The following is an 11,579-nucleotide window of genomic DNA, read 5'->3' on the forward strand; positions in this document are numbered from 1 at the left end:
GTCCTGTCACCGCGTACCGACGGACATGCTCGATCCACTTCAGACAGACTGCAAACAGCAACGCTGTGGTCTGCTGCACATGTTGATAAAAAGCCCACACCATAGAATTTTTGGAAGTCAGTGGCACCCTGTCCTTGTGGAGCTGTGTCATCTGATGCCATAGGGTGGCTGCCCTTACACCTGCCTCAATGGAGTTGTGCCTCTTCCCCACTTTCCTCCTCTGTTCTCTCAGGCACCAAAGTACAGTCAGTGACATCATCCCGTCCCTCCTCATCAGTTGAGCCACTTTGGCATTGTACTGCGGCTGGGGGAACATGACTGACAATTTATTTTCCCTCATTGGCACCCCTCTCTCTAGGCTCTCATCACTCCCTTCCTCAACCTGGGAACCAACATTGGAGCATTCAAATTGTTGCACATCATCCAACAGCATGTAACTGACACTATGATCAAATAATTCTGGAGACACCTCCGTGTATGATGGAAGGGCTACAGCAGAAGCAGCTGTGGTGGACATGGAGCCTGTGGAATATGTCATTTTGGCAGCTGTGGTGGAAGGCAAATTAGTATGAGCCTGGGTGACAGAGGATGAGCATGGCTTAGTTATCCACTCCACCACCTCTTCTGCATGTTGTGGTTTAAGAAAACAGCCAAGACCTGGGGGGAAACAGTTGTGCGCTGCCTGCAGAATACACCATGTCCACAACAACCACTTTTCACTGTGGACACAGAAGCTGCTTACCCTCTCTTAGCTGCGGTGAGTGTATGCCTCTCCTGGGGGATTTTTAGAACTTTATTTTTGAGTGTGGACTGGGATTTTAGTGCAATACTTTTGTGCACTATAAACCATTTTAATATTCATTTTTACAGAAAATAGGGGCTACAGCAAATATAAAACTTTTTTTTTTTTGCCACAGCAGGGAAAAAAAAAAAAAGGGGGGAGGAGGAAACCACTGCTGACACAGAAGGAGGAACCCCTGTGACACAGAAGGGGGGACACTAAAGATACAGCAACAGAACCTGATGCTACAAAAATAAATATGGCAACATGAGTGATGCCAGAAGTGCTTTAAAACCACTGACAACTACACTGCTCCACTCTGACTACACCGTCTCCTAACACATCACTGTCCTCACCTAAGGTGAGGACAGTGTACCAACACAAGGCTGCTGTGTAAGCAGCCTTATATAGTGTGGGGTGTGGACTTAGCCCATGAGCCATGATTGGCCAAAGTCACTGAGACTTTGGCCAATCTTGGCTCTCACAGTGAATTCAGCTGTGATTGGTCAAAGCATTGCACCTGGCCTGTGGGGCTCTGGGAGCGAACAGCCCACCGAATGCCCGTGATGTTCATGTGTTCGCCGAACACATAAGTACTCAATGTTTGAGTCAAGCTTATGTGCGACTCAAACATAAAGCCCATCACTATATGGGAGTATGCATCAGACAAGGAGGAACATACTTGTTCCATGCCAATAAGATGTTGTGTTGAGAGGTCTCACATGATAATTTGAACAGAACAACTTTGAAGGAGGCCACCATGAGATCTAGATCTCTCATGGAGAATCTCACAGGAGGGATGTCTCTTTGGCCTCAAGTCCCAAGAGTAAACTCAGAAAAAGAAATTTCTTCTCTGGAAGGAATTTCTTTGTTTGGGATCAGACCCAAAAGTATTCTAAGAGAAGAGTAGGTTGAAAAGTTAAAAAATTTCTGTAATACGATCACCCAACCAGAAGCATCTTAATTGTCCTGTGGATGTTTGCCGATAGCTGGAAAGGAGAGGAGTACTTTAGAAGGCCATCTAGATAACCTTTCACCTGGATGACCTAAGGCTCTGGCAGCAGTGGATAAGCCAAAATGACAATGCAAAGCTAGAAGCAATTATCTCCTACTGCAAAGCTTAGAAATTGCTGAGGAGGTGGATAAAAAAGGGGATATATAAAAATAGGCATTTGGGAGGTCTACAGCTGCCAGAATGCACCTCGTCTCAGAGACAATAATTGACCCTACAGCCAGAGGCAGCACTGGCAACTATCATCATGGATAAAAGTATTAATCTTGGATTAAGTATTGAGCATTGCACTTCAGCTCTGTACTTCAGCGAATGCACAAAAGCAAGAAACCACAGCAGAAAATTTCAAATACTAAACGGATTACAGGTGACCCGTTTCCCCATTCAGTTCTTATCCAGTCTGCTTCTTCATCTCACCACTCTAACATGCACTCCCTACTCCTCCTCACAGTTGAATCCGCTCTTTAAAAAAAAAAAAACAAACACTCTCTCCTTCACCCCTCTTCACCACCACACAGCATATATCTATCTCACTCCTGTCTTCACCTTACTACTGTACTCAACTCCTGCTAATTCGCTAATTCTGAACCCCTATCCTCTAAAAGCAGCCGCAATCCACACAATCTAGTTACAATTCCTCTTCTTCCTAGAACCAGCCTCCCCTTTTCTTGTGCCCTCTGGAATGCCTGCTCTGTCTGTGAAAAAAAGGTCATGGACAGAGGCGAGTTTATCACAAACTCCTTTAACCTATTTTGCACTTCCAGAAACCTGGTTTCATGAATCTGACTTTCCCTCTCCTATGGTGGTCTCCGCTAGACACTCTCCCAGGCCTAGTGGACAGAAAGGAGGTGGAGTTGGAATCCTCCTATCCCTTCAAAGCACTTTTCAGGTCCTTCATTCACCTCCCTCTCTGTTCCTCTCCTCATCTGAAGTTCACTCTATTCGTCTATTCTCACCAGTTTCTTTAGGAATTGCCGTGATTTACCAACCTCCTGGGCTGGTATCAAGCTTTCTTGATTACTGCTCTGCCTGGCTGCCTTACTTTTTCTCTTCTGAAATTCCCATAATCATTCTTGGTGACTTCAACATCCCTGTCAGTCTTAAAACTCCTGCTACTTCTGAGCTGAACCAATTCTTTTGACCTAAAACAATGGACACATGCTTCTACTCACTCGAATGGTAACTGCTTCGACCTTGTATTCTCCTACGTATGCACTCCTTGCAACCGCACCAACTTTCCTTTTCCTCTTTCTAATCACTCCCTTATTAGCTTCACTCTCTCCTTGGCTTCCAACTACTGAACAGTTACCCATTAAAACCTTTATCTTAACCCTTCTTTTTTTCAACAACAGATTGTCTCGATGACAAAATCTCATCCATCTTGGACACATTGGCCCCCCTCACTACACACAGAATTAGGCCCCGACTGCTACAGCCCTGGCAAACAGATTACCAGATGCCTCAAAAGACGTAGCCGTACTCTTGAGCATTTATGGCGTAAGACTAAGACTCAGCAAGACTTAGACCAATATAAATATGCCCTTTTAAAACACAATTCTTGTCTTTACCCTGCCAAACAGACCTATTTTATTACATTTACACCTATTTATCTCATTAACACCCTCTCACGCAATCCCCATCAATGCTTTTCTACCTTTAACTGACTTAGTCCTTTACCTCCACCTGCTAACTCACTCACTGCCCAGGAGATCACTAATCACTTCAAAAATATGATTAAACACAATTTGTGACAAGATCCACTGGACAGATATCTCCCTCTTGCTACACTCCTTGTTCAGCTGCACAATCTCTACTTCCCTTGTTTAACCCAGCTACTAGAGGAGTTTGGTAAACTTTTTTCTAAAGCCCACCTAACCATCTGCCCCCCTGTTCCCTTGCAAATACTAGTCACCCTCTGACTTTATCCTTCATTCTTAACTCATATTTTCAATCTCTCCCTTTCTACTGGCATCTTCCTCAACTCTCTAAAACATGCGCTAGTCACCCCCATACTTAATCACTTGCCTACTGGGCACTTACACCCCCTTCCTGCCCAGGCCAAATATTCAGCTTTCAGCACTGTCGCACTTTGAATGACAATTGCGCGGTCATGCGACACTGTACCAATATGACATTTTTATAATTTCACACAAATAGAGCTTTTTGGTGGTATTTAATAACCGCTGGATGTTTTATTTCTTGCGCTAGAAGCAAAAAAGTAAAAAAGGTGTTTCTACTGTAAAATATTTTGCAAAGAGGTAATTTTTCTTCTTCGCTGATGTGCATAGATGAGGCTGCATGGATAGGTAGCACTGATGGGCGGCACTGCTCATCAGGGCACTGATCATCAGTGCCGATCTGTCCTCTGACAATTGCCGGTTATCGGCAGTACTTTCCTCATGCTGTGACAGCGTGAGGAAAGTGCAGCCGATAACCAGCAACTGCATTTACCTGTGATCTGCTGTGTCATTGGACACAGCTGATCACGTGGTTAAAGGCTGCCGTGATTGGCCATTTACCGTATCCCGTGATCAGCAATCACCAGCGGTGCGCAGGGGGAGTGTTCTGGAATGACGTCCATGGACGTCTTCCCAGAACCAGACGACTGTGCTGAAGCCATCCTTTGACTATAGTGTGGTAGGGAACTGGTTAAAAAGGCCTCACTGGACCCCACCAATCGTAACAACCTAAGACCCATCTCCTTACTCCCTTTTGCCTCCAAAAGTCCTTGAACGTTTAGTCTACAAAAACGGCTGAGCTGCCACCTTATTGAGAATAACCTTCTCGATCCCCTTCAGACTGGATTTCGCCCACAACACTCCACAGAAACTGCTCTCCTAAAACTCAAATGACTGACTATTCGCTGGAACCAATGGTTACTATTCCGTACTCTTACTCTTGGACCTCTCTACTGCCTTTGACACAGTTGACCACCCCCTCCTCAAAAAAACAAAACCATTTACTTGGTCTCTGTGACTGTACTCAGTCAGTTCGAATCTTACCTATTTCACCGCACCTTCAGTGTCACTTAGTCTACTTCATCCTCCTCTTACTGTCGGGGGTCCCCCCCAAGGTTCTGTCCTTGGACCTCTCCTATTCTCTATCTACTCTTCTTTGAGTCAGCTGATAGCTTCCCATGGCTTCCAATACCATTTCTATGCTGATGACACAAATCTCTCTACTCAGCTCACTCCATCCATTTCCTCACATATATCATCGATTTACTAACAGACAGACTGGATGTCACACCACTTCTTAAAGCTCAATCTATCCAAAACTGATCTCATAATATTTCCGCCCCCACATGCCTCTTCCCCCGATTTCTCGGTCAAGATCAATAGCACCACTATCAACCCATCCCTGCATGCAAAGGGGTAACCCTGGATTCTGAAATATCCTTTCAGGCCCACATCCAATCCCTGTCCAAATCATGCCACCTCAACATCTCCAGAATACACCAATGATACTACAAAGCTCCTAATTCACTCCCTGGTTATCTCTCACCTAGACTACTGCAGAACTCCTTCTTCATTGGCTTACCTTTATAGGTTATCCCTCCAGTCCATCATGAATACTGTTGCAAGGCTCATCCACCTTACCAACCATTCAGTGTCTGCTACCCCTCTCTGCCAATCCTTCCACTGGCTTCCACTCACCCAACGAATAAAATGCAACTTAAAAAGCCATCTACAACTCTGCCCCCAGCTACATCACCCACCTGGTCTCAAAATATCAACCAAACCGCTCTCTTCGACCCTCCCAAGACCTTCTGCTCTCTAGTTCCCATGTCACTTCCTCCCATACTTGCCTCCAGGACTTCTCTCATCCTATGGAACTCCCTACCCCAATCCGTTCAGCTACTAATCTATCCACCTTAAGATGATCCCTGAAAATCTCTTTAAAGAAGCCTATCCTGCTTCTACCTAGTAAACTACCCTTTATTTCCTCCATCAGCTCATCCCCCCACAGCTATTCCCTTTTGTATCACTCAACCCTTCCTCCTAGATTGTAAGCTCAAAACGAGCAGGGCCCTTTGTTCCCTCTTGTACCAAATTGTATTGTAACTGTAATGTCTACCTTCATTTTGTAAAGCGCTGCGCAAACTGTTGGCGCTATATAAATCCTGAATTATTAATAATAATAATAATAATAATACAGATTCCATGATTTTTAGGTCCAGGATAGACCAAATGTTCTGTTGAGTTTGGTTCAATTTGAATAGAACCCTTGGAACCAATTCTGTAAAAAAGGTACTGGCACAACTATCTCCTGGGCACAAGAGAGGATTCCGAGGATTCTGCAAAACTGACTGCACTTGGGCTGATTTTGGTTGGAGAAAAGGAGGAAAGTGAGGGCTAAAGGCCCCTTTTAGATGGGGTGGATCCATCAGTGTGCTGCAGAGCAGACACAGACATTTCCCACTGATTTCAATAGGTCAGATGGAAACAGACCGCCTGTCCGTTTCCACCTGATTGTCATCCTATCCACTGGACGGATGGGGAATGGATCCCCATCTGTCTGTTTTTGGCGTACAGGATCTGATGCCGGCAGGTGTCAGCGAACTATTGTCTTCTGACACCAGCCAGTCCGTAGAAGTCTATGGATGAACCAATAGAGGCCGCCTGTTTTTCCATCAGTCTGCTCGTGTGAAAGGGGCCTAAGAGTTTTGAACCCCTTTGAAAACCACAGGTCAAGTCTGTGGCCCAAAGAGAAGGAAACAGCAAAATTATGTCCCCTGTAACATACCAGGAGCGCAGAGAGAGAGCACACAGAGACAGACTGCACGGAACCAGACATTCGGGTGTTTATTGGGGAGTTTCTCGGGGTACAGACAATAGAATCGTTAGTTCACAGATCCACACAAGACACAGCAAAGTTCTCTGGAAGGCAATATGGAACAACAGGGGGCCGATAGTCCACCAGGTTCAACAGGATAGAGAGGTGGAGGTTCTATGGGAATAGGGGCTCATGGGGAAAATTGGGCTCAGTCTTTCGGGCAGCATGGGGTTAGTCCACTTACTGGATGCAGGGAGCCGGACACGGAGGGTTACAGTCCACACAGGCAGCAAAGAGTTAATCCCAGACAGGGGAGCGATCCAGGCACCGAAGGGTTAGTGAGAGGGGGGGGGTTGGATCAGTGAGGAGGTCTGACCTTAGCCTAGACCTCGCTTATACCAGCAGGGGAAGCAGCAAGGAGCACACAACAGGAAGCAGTCGCTGGCATGCAATGTGTTAAAACCGAATGGCACCCAATAGGGTGGCAGAACTCAGGTGGGCAAGAATTAAGTCCAGGCTGGATCCTCAGCACAGGGGGTGGCAGACAGGCAGAGTACAGGGTAGCAATTCAGGGACTCACCAGCCAACAGTGGCCTCAGCAGGGGAAGTCTAGGCAGATAGGCACCAACTCTGCACGGGTCTTCAGAGGGCTGTGTGTTTTGGCCACAGCTTCAAAACCACGCAGGCAATGTAGAACCACAAGTCCCAGCAGTGCACAAAGCAAGGCACAGTTCAATGCATCTCCTAGTTAGGATTGCAGCCATGAGCTGCTCTGTCCATCCTGACTCAAGCTTTGCATTTTCTAAGAGTCATTCTCCCCACATAGGTCCTTTCCATTTCCCCAAGCCTACGGTTCCGAAACGTTTGGCTTTTCACAGCCACAGGAAACCATGCTGTCTGCACTTCCTGCTGAGATCAACCTCATCTCCCACCCCCTGCGGTGTATAATTTAATTAAGCAGACATGCAGCCTGCTTGACACCCCTGTCCAGTTCAACAAGCACAAAAACAACAATTTCTGATCTCCTTCACATCATCCACTTAGCAGTGAGGGCACCCCTCCATTGGAAGACTTGATGGGCTTTGTGGGCCATGTCTTATGCCAAAAGGGCTAAACTTGGGCTTTGAAGTAGAAACATGGATAGAGCATTAAGGTGCCCTGTGTTTTGACGTAAAGTCTCCAGCGGAAGGGGGATTTGAAATATTCCACTGTGGGGGAAAAAAAAAACAAAAAAAAAAAACCCTTTTTGTGCCTTCTTTGGAGAATTTGTCCAGTGGTGGCCATTTTCAGTAAGGACAGATGACCATCTCCCTTTACTTCCTGTAAATTTGGATCTACTTCCTGGCATGTGTCAGAGCACATCTCGGGGGGGAAAGAATTATTTGAGCCCCTAAAAATTTCATAAGTTTGCCCACTTACAAAGAAATTAAGGGTCTACAATATTTATCATAGGTGTATTTTAAAATGATAGACAGAATCCAAAGCACAGCGAGTCGAGTTAATGCCGAGATCTATTTTGGTCTCGTCACCACAGCACTTTCTCCCAGTCCTTCTCTGAACCCTTTAGATGCTCATTAGCAAACTTCAGACGGGCATGGACCTTGCGGACGCTGCAGGATTTCAATCCATGGCGGCGTATTGTGTTACCAATGGTTCATTTGGCGACTGTGGTCCCAAATGCCTTGAGATCATTCACAAGCTCCTCCCATGTAGTTCTGGGCCGATCCCTCACTTTTCTCATGATCATCCTTACCTTGTGAGGCAAAAGCTTGCATGGAGCTACAGCCCGAGGGCAATTTATGGTTATTTTGTATTTCTTCCATTTGTGAATAAATCACTCCAACAGTTGCCTCCTCTCCAAGTTTCAATGTAGCCTATTCCAGCCATGTGCAGGTCTACAATCGTGTCCCTGATGTGCTGACAGCCCTTTGGTCTTGCCCAAGAAAGATTCTGTGGACAGGTGTCTTTTATACACATAAGGAGTTGTCATTAAGAGCACCTTTCTAAATTGACAGGACTAATCTGTGTATCACATAGCCAGTCTGTGGGAGCAGCATTGGAAACGTGTTACGTTCCATCCTAAAAAAATAGCTGGAACATGTTCCCAAAAGGGGAACATTTCCTTTAATGAAACAAAAGCACAGTAGTGATGCGCACAGGGTAGAGTGCCAGCATGCAGGGGAGATGAGCAGTCATTTGAGGTCAGCAGATCATGCAATATGTCAGTCCTCCCCTCCACCTCCAGATTACTATGTGACCAGGAAAAGGATGATGCATACCCACTTCTGTGCTTCTCCTCACACCCAGAGACAACAGCCCAGCTTAATGATATGTTAACCCTCTGCTTGTTTAGAGTGGTAACCTCAGGCAATGTGTTTTGGGGGCTTATTCTGCCCCCCCAAACAGCATGCTTGCCATTTACAAGTACGGTTTCCTGTGGTGACAGGAGTGCATTTCTACTCTTTCATACTTACTAAATCCATTTCTCCTGCATCTAAAATATACCTATGGTTTCATAGGTTATCTTCTGAGACAATTGTGCAAAGGATTCATGCCCACCTTACTGACACTTTACATGAGATTGTTGTAAGTTGCAACTTTTTTTGTACTACAAATACATTTCTAATGAGTAACAACAAAAAATATCAATTTTATGGGGTGCATCTGTGTGTATCAAACAATTTCCATTTATAAAATAAAAATACAATACCTTTATTTATTCTTCATTGCACCTCATTGTTGCTGTCCTCCTAAAGCCTTTGTAGCAGCCACTTTCGGACTGCATAGCATTTCTCAGGACAGCCGATGACGACACCAGAAGACCATGCCTGCATAACGCATGTTGAAACGGTTACTTACAATCTCCATTGGAAGCCTGTGTAAGAACACGGGGGCACAATTGGCACCTTTAGCGCAGCATCAGGTAATATAATGAAAGCTACATGTTTAATTTGATTTCAAAAGTAATTTTCAATATTAGTAAAGTAGAACTGAAGACAACACTTTTCTTTTTCATTCTACATAGAGTAAGGGAGGGTTATAACCCCCTTTCAGTTTCTTGCCATCTGTGTCCCACAGGGGAGATTTCCTTTCACTTCCTGTCCCATAGCCATAACAGGTGAAAGAAAATCCTTTCAAAAAAAGGGAGGGAATCCCAGGGTGTCACCAGAACTAGTGTCACTACTGGCAGATTTCCCTGTACTACTGTTCTGGTGTCAACCCAAAATTTTACTTTCACTGATACTGTACAATTAGAGGGTGAATCTCCCTAACAAAAAGGAACAGACCTCAATAATAGCCGACAGGTGTTCTAATCCCTCTCCACCCTGTCTAAAACTAGAAAAAAGGTTTTTCCTTTAGTTACACTAACATTTTAAAGCCTGTATGAGATTTAGTAAACCTCTGAATCTGTACCTGTTAAAGAGCAGACCTCTTAAAAGCACATCCTGAGAAATGAACAGTTAGTGCAGATAAAAAGTATACAGCAACTCTGAATTTAACACTGGATTAAGAATAATAGTTTTTACTTTTAGGAGGGTTTTTTTTTTTTTTTTTTTTTAAAGCAAGCAGAATCATCTAAAAGCTGGCCATACATGTTACTGGTTCAGCAGGGAAGAGATTTTCCATCCGTGTATGGGCAACCTGGCTGTACACAAGTCGATCTGCTTGTTGGGTTTTTCCCCAATTAGTGGTGCCAGCTATAACTGGCAGCTATCTTTTTGTTCTGCCACCTGCAAAACACAAAAAAATTGTGTTGGGGGGGGGGGGGCATATTTTCTTTCCTTCCCCCATGAAAACTGTATAATATATAGCTTGCCTTAGTTAATCTATCCACAAGCAATATTTTGAGGTTGTCTCCAAGTTTCCGGTGTCATCTAGCTAAAGGGCATCATTCAGAGGCAGCTTCACCTACTGGTCCACCGATGATACAATATGAAGAGTTCTGCAAGCCCGGTAGATGTTAAATAAAAAGATAGGATATAGAAGTGACATAAGCAGAAGACCAGGACTTAGTTAAAGTGTATGGCACTCTGAAAAAGTCCTTTCTCTGTTCAGATAGAGCAGGAAAGGTTTAGGACTTGCCTGATTTTTACTGCTATCCACTTAAGAAAGTTCCCTCAACTTTCTATTCTGCTGACAACAGTGACAAGCCATTTAGCAAGCTTTGCAAGTTGTCAATGTCTGAAAAACTTTGGATTGCTAGATCGAAAACCATATGAAGCAAACATTTTGAACTCTATTTGTATACATTGCTATTATCGGTTTATGTTACAGAATAGGCACTGGTTTGTGCCATGTGTTTCGAAATCTTCTAGAATGCTAAGCAAATATCCATTCTTCATGCCTGTATAATGGAGAAGTTATTGCATCAGGCCATTCTGCTGGGCAGATGACTTCATCCATGACATAAAAAAAAAAAAAGAAAACCACACACTTTTGCAATCTCAGCAATGTGAAGGTCATCAGTGGGACAGGATATGAGGGCACTTGAGATCACAAACTGCAAAAGCAGGCAGTACCTATCTAGCTTGGGCAAAACTGTATAAAGCATGCAACTATAATCATGGCCTGAGAACTAGGCACATAACAGTGATCCCTTCAGATTCCGATTTCCACAACTGGCTGAATGAAAAATCACAGGCCATTTAATTAGAGGGTTTCTGTAATTTATGAAGATAACTACTTCCGATCTCCAGAGATTACAAGTTCAGCAAAGAAAGCAGTTATGGCTTTGTGCATTAAGACATTTTGTCAAAGAGGTATGAGGAGTTGACTTTCCCAGTCCATATCTACAGTTATGTTGCAAAGCAGACAGGATAAAAGTAAACAATGCAGTCAGTTACACTATCCTTGGTCATATGTAGGGACTGCCCTGAACCACAAATACAGCAGTTTAGATTTGTAAAGTTTATGATCCTTGGGTACAGTACAAGAGATTAAAATTACATTATCTTCTTAGGGACCAGATATAGTTTTTATTAAGGGCACACAACATAACTAGCTACTTGC

This window comes from Staurois parvus, unplaced genomic scaffold (assembly GCF_062004578.1).
Source record: "Staurois parvus isolate SC_StPar_1 unplaced genomic scaffold, SC_StPar_1.0 ptg000953l, whole genome shotgun sequence".
In the NCBI taxonomy this organism is placed as follows: Eukaryota; Metazoa; Chordata; class Amphibia; order Anura; family Ranidae; genus Staurois; species Staurois parvus.